General features: G+C 37.3%; 1 protein-coding gene across 2 annotated transcripts in view; it reads right to left on the bottom strand.

Annotated features, from left to right (window-relative positions):
- Positions 1 to 20,028, bottom strand: part of ADRA1A (adrenoceptor alpha 1A) — a 129,752-nt gene extending 109,724 nt beyond the window's left edge. Inside the window, exon 1 of one of the 2 annotated variants that reach the window (XM_063448686.1) lies at positions 19,813 to 20,028. The gene's annotated coding sequence lies outside the window, so the exon portion shown is untranslated. The remainder of the gene's footprint in view (positions 1 to 19,812) is intronic. The other variant, XM_063448688.1, reaches the window with a different exon arrangement.
- Between the last annotated feature and the right edge of the window lie 414 nt (positions 20,029 to 20,442).

Genomic DNA, 20,442 nt, shown 5'->3' with positions numbered 1-20,442 from the left:
GTATGTAATATTTTTAAATAATTATGTAATTAATATTTGAGGGACCTGCCTGACAACCCAGGCAGAAATTCCAGAGAATTTGGTTGCATATTTAACCCTGTAACTTTCCAAGACACCTTAAAACCTGTACATGGGGGGTACAGTTTTACTTGGGAGACTTCGCTGAACACAAATATTAGTGTTTCAAAACAGTAAAACATATCACAACGATGATAGCATCAGTAAAAGTGCAATATTTTGCATTTTTCACACACAAACTGCACTTACACTGACTATATTATTGCTGTGATATGTTGTACTGGTTTGAAACCCTAAAATTTGTGATCAGTGAGGTCTCTTGAGTATAACAGTACCCTGCATGTACATGTTTAATGGTGTTTAAGATGATATAATGCTTGCATTTCATTTTTTTCACATTTAAATTTGTCAGATTGGTAAAGTTGCCTTTGAGAGCGTATGGTAGCCCAGGAATGAGAATTACCCCCATGATGCCATAACATTTACAAAAGTAGACAGCCCAAGGTATTACAAATGGGGTATGTCCAGAGTTTTTGAGTAGCCACTTAGTCACAAACACTGGCCAAAATTAGTGTCCAAATTCATTTTTTCCATAAAAACCATAAAACCTATACATGGGGGGGTACTGTTTTACTCGTGAGACATCGCTGAATACAAATAAGTATACTTTCTTACAGTAACCACTAACAGAATTATGACATTATCAGTTACAATTCCATGCAGAACTAAAGAAATAACAAAATTCTTAATATCTGATTTTTTTTTATATTTTATTCATATTAAATTATGTTTCATATCTAATTATATTATTTTAAATAAAAGCTCTGTTTTTCCTGAATAAAATTAGATATAATAAGTGTGGGTGTACTTAATATGAAATAGGTGAATTACGGTTAAACAGACATGTAGCGCAAATTCCAGGTTTTATTTACATTTTTTTTTTATCACAACTTTGATAACAATTGGCTCAGTCCTTAAGGGGTTAAACTTGACTGCATAGTCAAATTTGACCCTGTTTCTTGAGTGATTTAGCTATTGCAGAGCTCTGATTGGTGCAGTGGACCATGGGATTACTGTTATAACTAAATGCAGTTCTATTCTATACATATTTTTCTTTATATGAAATTACCAAACTGGCTCCCACAAAGTGCTACAGCTGAGAGGAACTGCTTTCATTTATAAAAAGCATTGATGTTTTTACAACACAGTATGAAGCATGTCTTCTCCCAGAAATTACAACACAGTGCCTAACCCGCCCAAAACATTTACAACTTTCTGATACCTTACCAGAAACTGTCACCTCAATACCAGTACAATCTAAGACATAACTAAAAGCTATATCCTGATTGGGCTTTTAAAAAAAACCAAAAAAAAACTTCTCTGTTTCTTTTATTTTAATTACCTTGTATTCCTGCATTTGCAGTACTCTGTGTGTGTGCATTAGTACGGCATTTCTCCATTAGAGATAAATACAATTTTTTTGTATTACAACATATAAAATCATAAATATTGTACACTTTTTTGGTCCTATTTGACATAAATTTTGTAATTTTAGATGGAATAGAATGATCTGTAGTTTTACATACAATACATTGTTTACATCTATAAAAACCTTTCGTCTGAGGGAAGAAGGATACATTTTTGGAAGAAGATTTTTTAGTAAAATTTGTGGTTAAAATGGACTTAAAATTGGGTGCTCCTCTAAAAACAATATTTGGATGAGTAGGTATGATAGGGTTAAGTATCTCATCATGTTTGAGTATATGCCAATGTTTTTTATTTTTTTTTAACATCATTTTATTATTAAAATTAAAAATAACTGGAAGTGATATTGGTTCATTGTTTTCTTTATTTTTATCCTTCAGAAGTTCATTTCGATCTTTCTGCTTCACTATACTAATTGTGGAATTTAGATCAGGTTCTAAATACTTTTTTTCCATGAATTTCTTTTTTAAAACCTCTGCTTGTTCATTAAAATCTGTGAGTTCTGAACAGTTTCTGCGAAGGCGTAAGAATTGACTTTTTGCAGCACTCTCAAGCCAAGGCTTATAATGGCAGCTAGATCTGTCTATAGCCGTATTTACACATACTTGTTTAAAAAAAAATTTGTTTGAAGTTGTCCCTTATTGAGAAAAATGTTAAGATCTAAAAAATTAATAGACTCCTTACTACATTCATATGTAAGTATGTGTAAATACGGCTATAGACAGATCTAGCTTCCATTATAAGCCTTGGCTTGAGAGTGCTGCAAAAAGTCAATTCTTACGCCTTCGCAGAAACTGTTCAGAACTCACAGATTTTAATGAACAAGCAGAGGTTTTAAAAAAGAAATTCATGGAAAAAAAGTATTTAGAACCTGATCTAAATTCCACAATTAGTATAGTGAAGCAGAAAGATCGAAATGAACTTCTGAAGGATAAAAATAAAGAAAACAATGAACCAATATCACTTCCAGTTATTTTTAATTTTAATAATAAAATGATGTTAAAAAAATAATAAAAAAACATTGGCATACACTCAAACATGATGAGATACTTAACCCTATCATACCTACTCATCCAAATATTGTTTTTAGAGGAGCACCCAATTTTAAGTCCATTTTAACCACAAATTTTACTAAAAAATCTTCTTCCAAAAATGTATCCTTCTTCCCTCAGACGAAAGGTTTTTATAGATGTAAACAATGTATTGTATGTAAAACTACAGATCATTCTATTCCATCTAAAATTACTAAATTTATGTCAAATAGGACCAAAAAAGTGTACAATATTTATGATTTTATATGTTGTAATACAAAAAAATTTATTTATCTGCTCGAGTGCCCATGTGGCCTCCAATATGTGGGGATGACCACAAGGTGCTTAAAGATAAGACTGAGCGAACATTGCAGAAATATCAAAAATGGATACTTGAACCACACAGTATCCAAACATTTTATTATACATAATAAAGACCCACGTCTATTAATATGTATTGGTATAACCAAATGTTCTACCCCTTGGCGTGGAGTTGATACAAAAAAGATGCTTGGAAAAACAGAGATGGAATGGGTGTATAAACTTCAGACTCTTATACCCCATGGTCTTAATGCAGATTTTGATTTACACAATTTTTTATGAAAATTGTTGCCTGTACCTTTAAAAAATTATGCTTTTATTGTTATTTATGGAATATGCATTTTTTTTATATACAGGTATCTTTAAAATTGCTTCATTTTTATACCTTTTTATGCTAATAAGTTCCCCTTTTTAAGTCTCCTCTTTTTTATCCATATTGTAGTTTGCCATGTACCGTATATACTCGAGTATAAGCCGAGTTTTTCAGCACATTTTTTGTGCTGAAAAACCGGAACTCGGCTTATACTCGAGTCAATTGTCTGTATTATGGCAATTTGCATTGCCATAATACAGACTGGGGGGAGAGGGGGCTGGCAGAGCTGTAACTTACCTCTCCTGCAGCTCCTGTCAGCTCTCTCCTTCTCCGCGCTGTCCGTTCAGCATCTCGGTCAGCTCCCACTGTAAATCTCGCGAGAGCCGCGGCTCTCGCGAGACTTACAGTGTGAGCTGACAGAAGAGCTGCACGGTCGGCGCGGAGGAGGAGGAAGCTGACAGGAGCTGCAGGAGAGGTAAGTTACAGCTCTGCCAGCCCCCTCTCCCCCCACTGAACTGCCAATGCTGAACCACCAGGGAGTAAGAGCCCCCCTCCCTGGCCAGCTAGCAAGCAGGTAGGGGGGACGAAAATAATAATAATAAAAAAAATAATAAAAGTATTACTAATAATAATAATGAAAGATTATTAAAAAAAATAATAACAATAAAAAGTTAATATAACAAAAAACAATTAGTATTAAAATAATAAAAAAAAAAAAAAATGCCCACCCCCACCAAGCCTCTGCATCACACACTCAAACACTGCATTCATACACACTGCACTCCTACACACACACTGCACTCATACACACTGCACTCATACACACTGCACTCATACACACACACTGCACTCATACACATTGCACTCATACACACTGCACTCATACACACACACTGCACTCATACACACACTGCACTCATACACACACACACACTGCACTCATACACACACTGCACTCATACACACACACACACTGCACTCACACACACACACACACACACACACTGCACTCATACACAAACACACTGCACTCATACACACACACACTGCACTAATACACACACACTGCACTCATACACACTGCACTCATACACACTGCACTCATACACACTGCACTCATACGCACTCATATTCATACGCACTCATACACACACACTGCACTCATACACACACTGCACTCATACACACACACACACACTGCACTCATACACACACACTGCACTCATACACACACACACTGCACTCATACACACACACACACTGCACTCATACACACACACTGTAAATAAATATTCAATTAATATAATTTTTTTAGGATCTAATTTTGTTTAGAGATTTACCAGTAGCTGCTGCATTTCCCACCCTAGTCTTATACTCGAGTCAATAAGTTTTCCCAGTTTTTTGGGGTAAAATTAGGGGCCTCGGCTTATATTCGGGTCGGCTTATACTCGAGTATATACGGTATTTATTTTTAACTTATGCATTATATTATTAATTTCTATTTTATTTATTTAACTGTTGTACCTTATCCCTATATTTATGCTCCCATTATCGTTGGTCAAACCACACTACACGTCCCAATATGCATTTCGGCTAAATCTTCCGATTTGTGGAAGTGCCGAATATCATGTGACTAATTTCAACCCGTTTTAAAATGTATTTCCCCCCCTTGTTTTACAATTACAACCTTATCAATTACTTTGTATCGGCTTAAATTGTTTGGACATATGTTTGTATTTTATGTTTTATGCGGCCGCTATTCGCGGCCATTTTGACTATATTTCCCATGTGGCATTGCGTTTTACTTCTGAAACGTGGAAGTGCCGTTTTGTCACATGACTTTTTAATAATGTTTTAAAATACACTTTCTTACCTTTGTTTTTGATTTAAACATATCAACATCATGTCATAGTATTATTATCTATGTATTCACTGAGTCATTTATGCAATTTAATGTTTTAATTATGTTTTTATTTCTAATTGGCTGTACCATTTTTAGTGCCAAATTCAAATTAGTTTTGTTCTTATATAACACCTATTAGCCAGGTACCATATGTTATTCCATTTGAAAAAGTCTTTTTTGACGAAACGCGTTATGGATATTTAAATTTGTGTTCTTTTATATATATTAAAGTATTTTTGGTCATTTATTCGTGCCAATCAACTTTTTTAAAGACACATAACCTTTCTTTTTACCCTGGCTTTTTAGTATTATTTTACTTACTTTTTTACTGGTTTTACTAAAACCTTTGTAAAATATTCCTGGAAGTTTCCTGTACTAAAAGAAATCCTTAGGTGGGGATCAATCCACCCAAGCTGTCATCACAGAGCAGCTGGCCTGCTCTTGCCTTGTAAGTACATTCTTTTATCATTTTATCAATATCACTATACAGTGAGCACTATCGGTTGTCTCTTTTATCCCAAGAACTGGACACCAGCGACGGAGAGGAACCCATTTATATCCCATAAGTGGGGATTTAAACCGCTGTATGCGCTTCACTCCAGAGCTGGATATTAGCTCTGGTAAATGTGAGTTTTAAACTATTACTCCTTTATATTCATTTTTGAATTTTACATACTGCACTATTGGTTGTCCTTCTCTCTATTTTTATCTTTTATACTAAGTGGATCCACCACAACAGTAGAAGACCTCACCACCAAAGACTATCTGTAAGTATATCATATTTGGATCTTTTCCTTTTTATCTGACTTTTTATTACTGACTGTGGCGCAGCCTTTTTTATTGTTTTTACTTGTCTCTATCTCATAGTCTGCTGGGAATCAGAAAATAGAACAGGACCGTACCATATAAATGATTCAGAATGAGGAACTGTTCATATATTCCCACCAAAGATCTTTGGGGAATCAAGTGTAACCACTGCTAGTTGTGAAAACTGACTCTGTAATTAAAGGAAACACAGTTTGAATGACTTCAGAGCACAAAGTTCTGCAACGGCGCATTTCACATAGCTTTTATGAGAACCTTTTTCCCTTGTGTATCTCTGATTAACATTGAATGCTTCCTCTGTACAGTATAGGTTTGTCCCACTATACTGCATTTTATTTTTACAGTATTGTATTGTTTACAGTATTGTTTATATAGACGTTTGAGAAGATAGATCCTGTTGGCTGTATTGTATCATTAAAACAGGAAGCTGTGTAACACAATTTTCATAGATGTCAGATATGACAAATAACCACAAAAACAAGATAACGAGAACATTAATTCCTTTCTGGAACGTGCCAACTTGTTGCAATAGATATGCAACAAAATTTGGTATAGCTCCTCCTAATGATCTGAGTGCTAGTAACAAATTTAAAACATGGGCAAAAACAGAAAATTAGACTGCATAAAAAACAAACAAACAAAAACAGATAGCCAAGTTAATAATTTCTGTTTCAGTTGAAAGGACACTATAGGCACCCAGACCACTTCAGCAGATTGAAGTGGTCTGGGTACACGGTCACTGTCAGTTTAACCCTGCATTTGTAATTATTGCAGTAATTGAGAAACTGCGATAATTACCTTGCAGGGTTTACTCTACCTTGAGTGATTGCTTACCAGACAGCCACTAGAGGCTCTTCCAGATAGTTAAGTGACTTTTGGTACCATTTACAGTAATTAAAGGACCACTCTAGTGCCAGGAAAGCATACTCGTTTTCCTGGCACTAGAGTGCCCTGAGGGTGCCCCCACCCTCAGGGACCCCCTCCCGCCCGGCTCTGGAAAGGGGAAAGGGGTTAAATCTTACCTTTTTCCAGCGCTGGGCGGAGAGATCTCCTCCTGCTCTCCTCCTCCGATCCTCCTCTTCTCCTCCCCGTCGGCTGAATGCGCACGCGCGGCAAGAGCTGCGCGCGCATTCAGTCGGTCACATAGGAAAGCATTCATAATGCTTTCCAATGGACGCTGGCGTGCTCTCACTGTGAAAATCACAGTGAGAAGCACGCAAGCGCCTCTAGCGGCTGTCAATGAGACAGCCACTAGAGGACATAGGGGGAAGGCTTAACCCATTCATAAACATAGCAGTTTCTCTGAAACTGCTATGTTTATGAAAAAATGGGTTAACCCTAGAAGGACCTGGCACCCAGACCACCTCATTAAGCTGAAGTGGTCTGGGTGCCTAGAGTGGTCCTTTAAAGGTTTGTGGGTAAGAAAACTCAATGTCCTCATCGCACAGTATCCCATACCCATGCATCTCCTTTAAAAATAAAATTAAAGTCCTGCTCTATGCTGACCCAAAACGTACTTTCATTTACTGTAGTTGTGAGCAGTAGCACACTACAGGGGTCGCTGAGGTCACAAATGCGCCTATCACATGGGCCCATGAGCGGGGTGGCAATACAGTGGGCAGAGTAGATGCCTGCTTACATGGATACCGGGTGGGCTGAGCATGGGCATTAAGCACTGATCTCTGTGCTCTTCCTGCACAGCTCACTCATACACCATGCAGTGATGCCTGGAGCCCAGTTATGACGTTATTCACTAAACTGCGCATGAGGGAGCAGTGCTGGAAGAGCATGACGATTACAGCAGTCCCACTAGACTGGATCCACTCCAGCTCTCTTAAAGGATAAAACTATAAATCCAATTAATTTGTAAGTCTGTGCAACAGAATGTGCATGTGTGTGTGTCTGTCAATGAGTGTGTGTATGCCTGTCTGTCTGTCAGTGTATGTCTGTCAAAGTATGTGTATCTGAGAGAGTATGTCTGTCAGCAAAAATGTGCATTGGTTGAACAGTGTGTAAGCCAATGAGAGTGTGTCTGTCAGTGAGTGTATGTTAGTTTATGTGTATCAGTGAGAGTGTATGTCTGTCAGTGAGAATGTGTTTCTGTAAGTGATGTTGGTTATACAGTGTGTGTGTGTGTGCCAATGAGTTTATGGGTCAGTGAAAGTGTATGCTTAAAAGAATAAAGATGCTTAATTAAAAAAAAAAAAATTAAGCTTGCCCAGGATAAGCTCTTGGATGTCCTTTGGCCCTTGGCCAAAGTGTTTCTCCTGGAAGATGAATCTATGTCTCAGGTCATCTCACTGGACCTACCCTTCATCAGAGATTGAGATTAATTTGTCTCTTGGGTAATGCCAACGGGGTTGTGCACTGAATGGAGGAAAGCTATTCTACTTAGGATTGACTCCCAAATCTCAGACTTGTTGGTCTAAGAAGCTGGGTCCTTTGGCTAAAGGACTTTTGTTTAGAGAACCATTTTCACTTGTGAGGCTGAGTATGTCAGTTCAATTTCCTCCTATTTGGTGGGTGTAGAGCCCTCCTTTAGTGCACACTCTATCAGAGGTGCGGTGGCTTCTCTTGCTTTTTTGGCAGAAGCCTCTCTTGGGGACATCTTGCGGTCTGTGGACTGGTCTCAGAAGGACACTTTCAGATGATTCTACTTTAATCCTTCCTCACATGCCTCTTTTGCTTTGCTATCAGAGTGTTAAGACAGAAAAATATGAAGCCTCCTGGCATGTAATACAATTGTAGAGTATGCTAGTTTAGTGTATATATAATCTTAATTTTATTAATGACATGAGGCAAATATTTCCCCAACCTTTTTTTTTTCCTATTCCCTTATTTAGTTTTTTAGAACCAGGTTCTGGAGGGGATGTATACATCCACAGTTTATTTGATTATGCATTGTTTACCTTGTTTATTGTGGAATTAGGCATACTATATTATTTGATCTATTGGTTTTATATATATTTACCATATTCACTACATTGGTTTTTCTTGGTTTTTGGCTCTTTTGCCCTCGTTTCAGTTATATTTCCGACTCTCTGTATTTTCTTGATGACTAATTTTTTCATTCAAGTTTTGAAGACTTCTTTTCATTGTGTTTTAAGTTACCATTGTTGACTTTGTTTATAGTGTATGTTCCCTGTACTGTGTGTTACACACAGCTCGAAAGAGGAGGTACTGGTGGAGTATGTGACATATATTTTGCCTTGATGTTTTCTGATTGGTTATTTCACTTGGAGTTGTAGTAAAGAGTGACTTAAAGCTAAATATGAAGCCATCGATCTGTCTTTAATTAAATTAAGATTATAGGTACACTGAGGCAAGCATAATCTACAATTTACATCTAGATTTCAATATGAGCCTTTCACAATAGTATTCATTATTGAGAAACATCAAGTAATTTGGAAAAATGCTGGATCTCGAAAAATAAATAAAACTTTGCTTTATAACTATCCATTGCTGTGCCAGAGTTCTGTAGAGAGAAATGCAGTGATACTGTCAGTTATCATTGTATATTGGAATAGGACAGTGTTGGCTTAACCCCTTAAGGACCAAACTTCTGGAATAAAATGGAATCATGACATGTCCCACATGTCATGTGTCCTTAAGGGGTTAAACAAAAATGGAAAAAGAATGTGATTATTTGAAATCAAAACTGCATTCTTTTTAATTTGTTTGTTTTTTATTGTAGGTTTCTAAGTGAATTTAGATATTTTCAAAGGCCATGTCCTAAATATGGGTCTGATATGATGTTCTCTGACATAATATAACTTTACAGATCCTAACTGAAGATTAAAGCAAAGATTTGGCTTATTATCATTCAAAACTTTGACTTGTTCTAGCTCATGCTTCTCAAACTAAATCTAAGTTAGCAAGTTCTTGACATGCAATTACTTTACACTTTATTTTGCCTTAGCTTGACCTTATCCACAATGGATCAGTGAAAAAGTGGGAGCGGTTGTGTAGAACCTTATTAAATAAAGTGATAACATATTGCAGCGAGTAGCAGTAATCCCGAGTAATATAAATACATCACATCCATTTATAGAAGTACTCAAATATGTTTTTTTTGTTTTGCTTCCTGTTCCTACTTTCTGTACTCCGAGAATAGAAACATAGAAACATAGAATGTGACGGCAGATAAGAACCATTCGGCCCATCTAGTCTGCCCAATTTTCTAAATACTTTCTTTAGTCCCTGGCCTTATCTTATAGTTAGGATAGCCTTATGCCTATCCCACGCATGCTTAAACTCCTTTACTGTGTTAACCTCTACCACTTCAGCTGGAAGGCTATTCCATGCATCCACTGCCCTCTCAGTAAAGTAATACTTCCTGATATTATTTTTAAACCTTTGTCCCTCTAATTTAAGACTATGTCCTCTTATTGTGGTAGTTTTTCTTCTTTTAAATATGGTCTCCTCCTTTACTGTGTTAACCTCTACCACTTCAGCTGGAAGGCTATTCCATGCATCCACTACTCTCTCAGTAAAGTAATACTTCCGGATATTATTTTTAAACCTTTGTCCCTCTAATTTAAGACTATGTCCTCTTATTGTGGTAGTTTTTCTTCTTTTAAATATGGTCTCCTCCTTTACTGTGTTAACCTCTACCACTTCAGCTGGAAGGCTATTCCATGCATCCACTACTCTCTCAGTAAAGTAATACTTCCTGATATTATTTTTAAACCTTTGTCCCTCTAATTTAAGACTATGTCCTCTTATTGTGGTAGTTTTTCTTCTTTTAAATATGGTCTCCTCCTTTACTGTGTTAACCTCTACCACTTCAGCTGGAAGGCTATATCATGCATCCACTACTCTCTCAGTAAAGTAATACTTCCGGATATTATTTCTAAACCTTTGCCCCTCTAATTTAAGGCAATGTCCTCTTGTTGTGGTAGTTATTCTTCTTTTAAATATGGTCCCCTCTTTTAATGCTCTCAGAACTCTGTAATGGGTTTATTAAATTGCAGAACCAGGATCAGAAAAACTAGGGAACTCAACTGTATAGAGAAAAAAAAATGGGTGAAAGACATTTTTTCTGACAAATAAACAAAGGGGTACATCCAGGTGATTTATTACGTTTTATATACATTACACTATCTGAGTCACACACTAAGGTGAGAATTCAAAGTGAATACATTTTTTTTTAAAGAGTTCATTTTTCAAAAAGTTAAAAATAGCCAAATCAGAAGGATAGATTGATAGATAGGATAGATTTTTATAGTTTGGCTATTTTGATCTTCATTTTGAAATTCACTTTGAATACTAACTTATGTGAGAATGAGCTAATGCATTAAAATAAGGCATGCACACTAAACAACAAGCAAGACCTACTGTCCAGGATTCTAGAATGCTCATATATGTAACCAACAGAGAATCGCAGCACGAATGTTTACTGCCACGTGCCCATATAATGCTATGCTATTGAGACATTACCGCATTGGCCGTATAACCTAGACAGAACTGGAAGTGTATGAGCCTACCCATTGCTATCACCAAAGCAGCAGTCATTCCAATAATGAATCGTTTTATAGTGAATCTAAAATTCCAAAGATTGTGTACCTCCACCAATTCACGAATGCTTTGTAAGAATTGCTTACCTATGAATCTAATAAAGAAATTTCTGGTCTACATAAAAAAAAGAGAATTAAAAATAGTGATATCTGAATTTCTTTCTTTTTGCAGAATTTCTCAGAAAACTCCTGCAGTGACTGCCTGCTGCCATCTACTGAAATCAAGAACTGGCTGCTGTTTCCAGACAGACTAAGGTTTTCCCTTTACTTTCAAAGATTGATTATCATCATCATCCTCATTTATACGATGACAACATTTTCCTCAGTGCTTTACATTAATACAATAAGGGTATTTAACAAGCAATCGATTCACACAAATAATGTTGACAGATACAATAAGTGAGGAGAGCCTTGCTCAAACAAGGTCACAATCTAGGATCATTGATTTGAGGTCAATTCCTCTCATATTCACCCTGTAAAAATGTACGTGGGTGCAGTGAGCCAGAGAATCTACCTAATTACCATGATGCAAAACAATGAAACCAGATAAACACTTTTAACAATTTCAGGACTGGTGTGTACCTTTCATAAAGCACTATGTGACTGTTAGAAAGACTATGGGATTTATTAACTGAACAGTGGATTGAAAAGTGAATTGTAAAATGGAAAAATGTACATAAAAAAAAACTAAATTGGAAATGTTTTAGTCTCTAGCAAAATTACTTCCCAAATAAGATCTCTGATGTATCTTTCCAAGAAAAAAAAAATGTACACAGCTAGTGAAAATCTTAACCCCCCACCAGCTTTTTTTCTCCCTTATGTTGGTTCAAATATAGTAGCATTTTACATTGTACCTGAATTTTATACTGTTCAAGATAAAAAAAAACACAAAACATATAAAACACAACTGAGAAAAATAATATATAGATATATATATATATATAGGCTCAGTCCTTGGTCCCCTTCTATTTTCTCTTTATACTGCCTCTCTTGGTAAACTTATTGCCTCTTTTGGATTCCACTACCACCTGTACGCTAATGACACTCAGATATACCTCTCCTCCCCAGACCTCTCCCCTGCCGTCCTGCAACGTGTCACTGCTTGCCTTTCTTCCATCTCTGACTGGATGTCCTCACGCTTTCTGAAACTTAACCTCTCTAAAACTGAACTCATTGTCTTTCCTCCTCCTAATACTGATCCTCCTCTCTCGCTCTCCCTTCAAGTCAGTGATATCCACATAAGTCCATCCCTGCAAGCGCGCTGTCTTGGCGTCATACTTGACTCTGGTCTCACCTTTGAGTCTCACATCTAGTTTGTTGCCAAGTCCTGTAGGTTCCAACTCAAAAACATAGCCCGCATCCGCCCCTTTCTTAAGCAAGATGCTTCCAAGGAGCTTGTCCATGCTCTAGTAATTTCCCGCATGGATTACTGTAACCCTCTCCTGATTGGTCTCCCCATAAGCCGTATTGCCCCGCTACAGTGTGTAATGAATGCTGCAGCTAGACTGATTTTCCTCTCTAGTCGGTCCTCTCACACCTCACCCCTCTGCCAGTCCTTACATTGGCTCCCTGTATGCTATAGTAGTCAATTCAAAGTGCTAACCCATACATTGAAAGCACTGAACAATTCTAGCCCCTCTTATATCTCTTCACTGATCCATAGGTATGCCCCTCCTCGTACCCTCCGCTCTGCCCGTGACCACCTCCTGACCGCTGCTCGCACCCGTACGGCCAACTCACGCTTGCAGGACTTCTCGCAGGCGGCTCCCTTCCTATGGAATAGCTTGCCTACTGCCATCAGACTCTCCCCTAGTCTTCAATCATTTAAGTTAAGGCCTTAAAACCCATCTCTTCAGGAAAGCTTATGGCTTCCCAGAGTAACCCCTACCTTACATGCCTGTCTCTCCTATGGGACAGTGCTTTGCTCTCTCCTCCAGCTCTGCTTCACTCCTACTTGATATTTCCTGTCCTAATGTTTCTAATACCCCACCTCCTATAGACTGTAAGCTCGTTTGAGCAGGGTCCTCTTCAACCTATTGTTCCTGTAAGTTTTCTTGTAATTGTCCTATTTATTGTTACATCCCCCCTCTCAAAATATTGTAAAGCGCTACGGAATCTGTTGGCGCTATATAAATGGCAATAATAATAATAATAATAATAATAATATACACTCTGTGCACTGCTCCTACTTATTTACAGATATAGATACTCACACACATATGTGTGTGTGTGTGTGTGTGTTTGTTGCTTGGAACACAGGGGCACAAAACATACTATCCCTAATATAGAGTTTATTAAGTGCTTAAAATATAAAGTGTGACAAATGTTTAGCACATTATATTATAAACACTTTATTATTTTTATCTGAGACATAGTACACTCTGTGCCGTCATGTTAGCAATGTTTTTATATTACCCATGACATGAGCCTGCAGTCAAGAAAACAGCTGTAACTGGATTCACATTCAGGTTAGGCAATATTTGATTTATTTCTCACTCTGAAACTCAATACTTACAATAAATGTAGTATTATTTTAATGTCAAATATTTTAATGTCAGATTCTGAAAAGCAATTAACTTGTGTTGGCAAAATCCAACATCAAAATGTTGTATTAAGCGGAAAGAGACCTGCGAGATCTTTTTCTATATCTCGTACAGATAATCAAGTGACGCAGCACATCTGTGGGAAAGGCAGCTGTTCGTCAAGCAGTGTAGGAGGTCAGTTTACTCAAGACTGGGAGTGGGGAGCAAGGCTGGGAACTGTCAAGGTTTGCCCTTGACCTTTAGTGTTTTTAATACAATGGGAAGGTGCACGACCTTGTTAGGATACACAGTCTAGAGTTGCAGTCTTCCTGTTCACACTGCTGGGACGTTGCTGATGCTTGGCAGCTGGCAAATCACAACGAAAAGCCCTGCTTGAGAACTAATGACCCACCAAGGCATTTATTTAACCACATCTGCCCCATGGAGATTAAAAACACATTGTGAAATGTTGGCTTCGTGGGGTGTTTATCACCAGCTTACAGCAAAATGTCATCTCATAATAACTGGATGGCGTTTGCTATAATTTTGTAATTTACATTTAAAACGAGGCCTGCCCTTTCTTCTTTGTTTCTTAGTATCATATTAAAACCATAATCAGGCAATCTTAACATTTGGTTTAATGTTTATTTTAAATATCTTGGGTTCAGGAGTTTGAAGATTTCCCAAATGCCAGACTTCACGCTGACACATATAATATAACTGTCTGGATGAACAAGAATAGCTGTAGGAAAATTCTCACCAACATTTATTTCTTGATAACATGACTTAATGGGTACCATAAGCTTAATTATACTGATTGAGGCAGATGAATGCATAGAGAAAGCACAAAAGGCACGCACATACATGTGTGTTTTCAAAATATATATATATACTATTGTTGTTTATAAAATGCCAGCAAATTCTGCAGCGCTGTACAATGGGTGGACTAAAAGACAAGTATTTTTAACCAGATGAGTTTGACACACAGGAACAGAGGGGTTGAGGACCCTGCTCTAATGAGCTTACATGCTAGAGGGAGTGGGGTATAGTGACACCAAAGGTAAGGGTAGGGTAGAAAAGAAGGTTACTGGGATAGTTTTCAATGTGGGTTTATTTTTTATTTATTTTTTCTATACAGTATATTTATACAGTATGTATAAATACCTTATAAGAAGTTCAGCACTCAAGAGGAGTAGTTTTATGCTTAAATCATAGGTAGTGCTTTCTAATGTAACTACACTCATCACATTTGGTCCCTAAAAAATTACTGGAAGGGTATTTCATGAACTTATATACAGTTAACCCCAATAGAGACTCTACTGCAGGAAAATCCATGAGTGCTAGCAGCAAATGCTCACGGACACAATTGGTTTACACAATTTGAACCAGAGTATCTTGGGGAAAAGAAGATTTCAATGAAATGCCTGTCTGTGCTGTTTCAGAAAAGATATGGTGCTTGAGTGTACTTTTGGTCATATACATTTTTTTCTTTGTTTCTTAGTATCATATTTTAAAATCATAATCAGGCAATCTTAACCGTTGATTTAATGTTTATTTTAAATATCTTGGGGTCAGCAGTTTGACGATTTCCCAAATCTCTTTGCCAGACCTCACATTGACACATGGAATATAACTGGCTAGATGAACAAAAATAGCTGTAGGAAAATTCTTACCAATAATTATTTCTTGATAACTTTACTTAATGGGTACAATAAGCTTAATTATACTGATTGAGGCAGATGAATGCATAGGAAGAGCACACGTTTAAAGGCACCAGGCACATACATATAGAAGTGTGTTATTTGTATATATTCAATGAAATACCTTTCTGTGCCTATTCAGAAAAGTTATGGTGTCTGAGTGTCCTGTTACTAATCTAATATATTTTATATTTAAGTCCAAAATAACCAAATTGGAAAGGTTCTCCAAGTCAGCTATGGTTCCATTTTGGTTACGTTGGCTTAAAATTTTAAATTTACTTAGAATTTTCAACAATTCTCACTTTAGGCAATAACCCCATGTATATGATAAAAAAAAGCCATGCAGATACAGAATGTGCATGTGTTGGAGGTTTCACAGATAAAGTGCATGGAGCTCAGCCTTGTAACTCCAGGAGAGGAATTAAAGGGACTCAAAAGAACCCGTACGTGGTGTGGCAAGAATTAAGTTGACACTGTAGGCATTATAACAATTTCATCTCATTGAATTGGTTGTAGTGCCTGGTGTCCCCTGGCACTGTCCCTCAATTCAGTGGTAAACCATTTCCGAGCAGTTTAACACTAAATAAAGGTCCCTGACCTCCCACCCTTCTGCCCAACTCAAGGTATGGGTAACGCAGAGATTACACCTTATAGCCATACTGATTTATACCACCAAAGAACGTTGTGATAGTTTGAAAGCGGTCAGCTGATACTCTCAGTCAAACATTAGCCAAAGCAGCACAGAGAGGATGGGCTTCTCTTGACTTTCATTTAGCATTAAAATGTTAAAAGTGAGTTAACACGTAAATGAAAAATGGCATCAAGTTACTCCTGACACCGTAACCACTTCAGTGAGATGAAGCAGTTGTACCTACATTGTCCATTTAAGCACCCCCACAATCAGAAGAGGGTTTTGACATGGGGACTTAGAAATTAGTTTAACACATAATTAGTTGATTGGAGTACACCTGTGTGTACCAGTGTGACCATTGAGATATTAAAAATCGCAATCAGAGTTGAGTTTTAAAAAAAATATCCCAAACTGTGAACATCCCTTGAAGCATCATTAATTAAAATTGAAAGAAATCAGCACAAATGTGACTCTTAGAGGTCATCCACACTAACTGTGTAGATATAGGGCATTAGAGAAGCAGCTCTGAAGGAGCTGGAGAGGTCTGGTGCTTAGATGGGAGAAATAATGAATGCAACAACTGTAATCCTCACAAAGTTGTATTTCATGGATGCACAAGTCACTACTGAAGAAAAATAAAACATATGAAATTCCACTTGGTGCTTGCCAAAAACCGTTTGGAAGACACCACAAACATTTGGTCTGATGAGACCAACATTTTACTTTTTGGCGATATAGCAAAATCCAACACTTCTCATTACTATGAGGACATTGTTTGGCCTGGCAGATACAGAAACACTGAACAGAACTGAGGTCAAAATAAATGGAACTAAATACTGCGCGGAGAACAACATTTTAAGTTGAGGCAACCTCTAGCTGGATAACAACCAAAAGCACAAATTCAACGCTACACCAGCATAGTTTAAAGCCAAGGATCGGAATGTCTAAGGATGTCAATAGAAATCCCAGACATCAATTTGATGATAATTTGTGGAAAATCGTAAAATTGCTTTGCACCAGTGGTTCCTGTCACACGTGACAGAGCTTGAGCAATTTGGCAAGAAGAATCTGAGTATGCAAAGCTTTCAGAGACTTACCCCAAAATATTAATAAATAATACCAGCCAAAGGTGGTTCTATCAAGTATCGACCAGGAGTGGGGTGGGAAGCAATTTTTTTTTTTTTTTTTTTTTTACTAGGAAAACAATAGCAGTAGTCCCTTGTTAGGAATGATTTTATAAGTCAGATTTAAAAACCCCAAAAGTAAAATCCATTTTTTGTCCCGGTTATAGCACTTCAAAATGTTGAAACTACCCAAAGCATTACTTAACAACATGTAATAATGTGGTAATTATGACATACACATTTTTCCTTCCTGACTAGTAAATTGCTGGCTTTCCACCTTTGACCCATTACTCTTACCTCTTGGAATATGTGCGTTTTGCTCTTATAATGCATAATGTCCACCTCTGGGATTTAAACAATGAGTAACGATACCAAAGAGCTCATCTCAAGATACCAAGGCGGACCAATTTGAGCTAGAACACCTCCACTGTCTGTACTCTGTACTCCACTGTCTGTACAGATTCAGTAACCCTAAATTAAGCATGTGAGATACAGATGCATTCAGAATCCTCTGACAAATAATATCATAACAAGAATCTTCATATTATTGCTCCTCACATAGTGACATCTGGGCAGCCTGTTCACTAACACTTCATCTAAAGTCCCTCTCCAAGCATTAGTTACTATTTTTTAATTCATAATTAGGGTCAGGGTTTTGTAGTCCAGTCTCATACACTAGAAAGTGTTTAGATTGGGCACCAGGCTGTCTGCCACAAGCTATAACCATCATCGCTAACTCTGGCACTTCAGATGTTTGTCTGTTGTGGGCAGTGATATGTCTGCTGTATTCAATAACAGGCTCTGCTAACTTTGTACTGCGGGCTTTGTTGACTGCATGTCACATAGTGATCATTGGAACTAAAGGTTCAAAGGAAATACAACAAATACACACAGGGATCTGCAGAGCTAAGTTTATCCATCACCACTCTATGAAGTCCTGCCTGCAAGTCCACTGTGATTTACCTGTCAATTTTCTGACAAATAACTTAACTGTAATATCCTTCTACTCCTGGCTGCATCAGACGTTGCTCCTTTGTGTGTCCCTATGCAATTTGCTTTTGTTTTTCATTAGTTACTGTTCCAGTTTGAGTTGCCATTCATAAATTCCCTTATATATGTGCATCAATGTGCATTACTGAATGCAACAGGCAAACAGGACTGTAACTCTATCACTGTGTTAGCATGTTGGTGTCTTTGTCAGTGTTATGTTACCTCTTTCTTTATGTTTGCGTTGATAGCAATGGCCTACAAGCCTGAGCTAGTGTCCAAACGTGTGTTTATATTTGATGGTATTTGCAGGCTGATACATATCTGTCACTATTCGTCTTGTGGTTTTATAAGGGTATTTGCACCTCTCAGATTGTTTACCTTTCACCTAAAAATGTTTGAAATGTATACACAAGAGTCTGTGGGCAAAATGCAATGTATACTTTAATGCATTATCTTTTAATCTGGCAGTGTGCATATATAATACCAGGTATAAACATTTACCATAATATGGCAAAAGAATAAGTTTTTTGTTTTAAATTTATATATATACATACACACATGTGAGTGTATCTGCATATTTTACAGCCAAGGTACCAGTAGAACATGCACCTTTCTGCTTTTGAAAGTTAACAGATTTAAAGTACCCTAATATATGCATATACATTATTTTATTATGGTGAACATAATATTAAGTGAAAATGTTTAAGTTGAATTATTAAGTTGTGCAGATAAGTCTGAATAATGCAATGACCCTGTATTTTTCAGCATATATATGTATGTATTAGGGAGCCTGTGTACAGATCTGTGTGAAAGTGTGTGCATTTGTCCTATGTGCAGATCTGTGTGAATGTGTGTGCAGTGTGCATATGTCATTATTGTGTGTTTTTAATAGCCTGTTAGTCACTGGAGCATGTCAGTATTAGTAAGTGCGGTAAGCTCACCCTGCAGGCAATAAATGGCTAAAATCAGTATAATGTGTTAACAGTAGATATCAGCAGATGAATGTCACAAAGCACATTAACTCCTTCATGTTTGCAGCACATGCTATAGATTGCTACTGCTAATGTGCACTGCATTGAATTTTAATTGATGGTGGACACCGAATGTCAGTGATATCCCTAATGTATGTGAAGGAGTCTAAGTGCTGCCAACAATGAAATAATTGACAATAACCTTTTGCAGACAAGACACTCCTAGCATCTTATTAACCTCCCAGTCATTTGGCAAATAAATGGTGAATCGTTACCAGTGAAAGAGCAGCAGCCATACTCAGGATCAATATGCACCCAGGATTAACACTTTAAATGCCATCACACTGTGATTTTGGTTAACACATAAGGTTTCCCAAAATTTCATTAAAAAGTGAATTTTTAATGCAATTTTGAAGTCTGATTTTACTGAAGTCACAGGCAGTAAGTGGAAGTAGATATCACTTACCTTGTTAAATGCCTGGTGCAGTTCCCATGCTGTGACCTGTTGTTTCACAGCATCAGTTCCCTGGAGTTGGAGATCTGGCTATCCAATGCTCATGGCACATGCATCTGTATGGCAGGACAGTGCCTGATGCTCACATTAACACCCGCATTATGTGACTGCAACTTTACTCATCTGCACATGTACCAGAATGGGAGAGAGAGAATGGAGAGCGAGTCAGGCTCCTACCGTAATGCACAGTGTACAGGAGCACTCTGAGCATCCTTTTCTGCTTCCCTATGGCTTTGGGGGGCTTCCCCGGATCATGTAACTGTGTGACTCTGTTCTCCTTGGCTTTAAAAGGAAGAATGGAAACACATGGCATTTGTGGTCTACACTGAATGAAAGATTTAAGGACATTGTGCCATGGCTGCCAAACAAACCAGATGCATGTTGCTAAGTGTGTAAAATAAACCATGCCATTTTGGCATATACTACTAGTTTCAATGTCTGGAATTTAGTTTATATAAATAGAAGCTATCTATGCTGTAGCTATTGGAATTCTATGATCTGGATTTTGCTACAATGTTTGGCCAAACATAAATTACACTTTTTTTTTGTGTGTGTAATGACATAATATCAACATTTAC

Source organism: Pelobates fuscus, chromosome 3 (assembly GCF_036172605.1).
Source record: "Pelobates fuscus isolate aPelFus1 chromosome 3, aPelFus1.pri, whole genome shotgun sequence".
NCBI lineage: Eukaryota > Metazoa > Chordata > Amphibia > Anura > Pelobatidae > Pelobates > Pelobates fuscus.
Note: the sequence above shows the minus strand (reverse complement) of the source record. Positions and strands in the feature narration are given on the sequence as shown.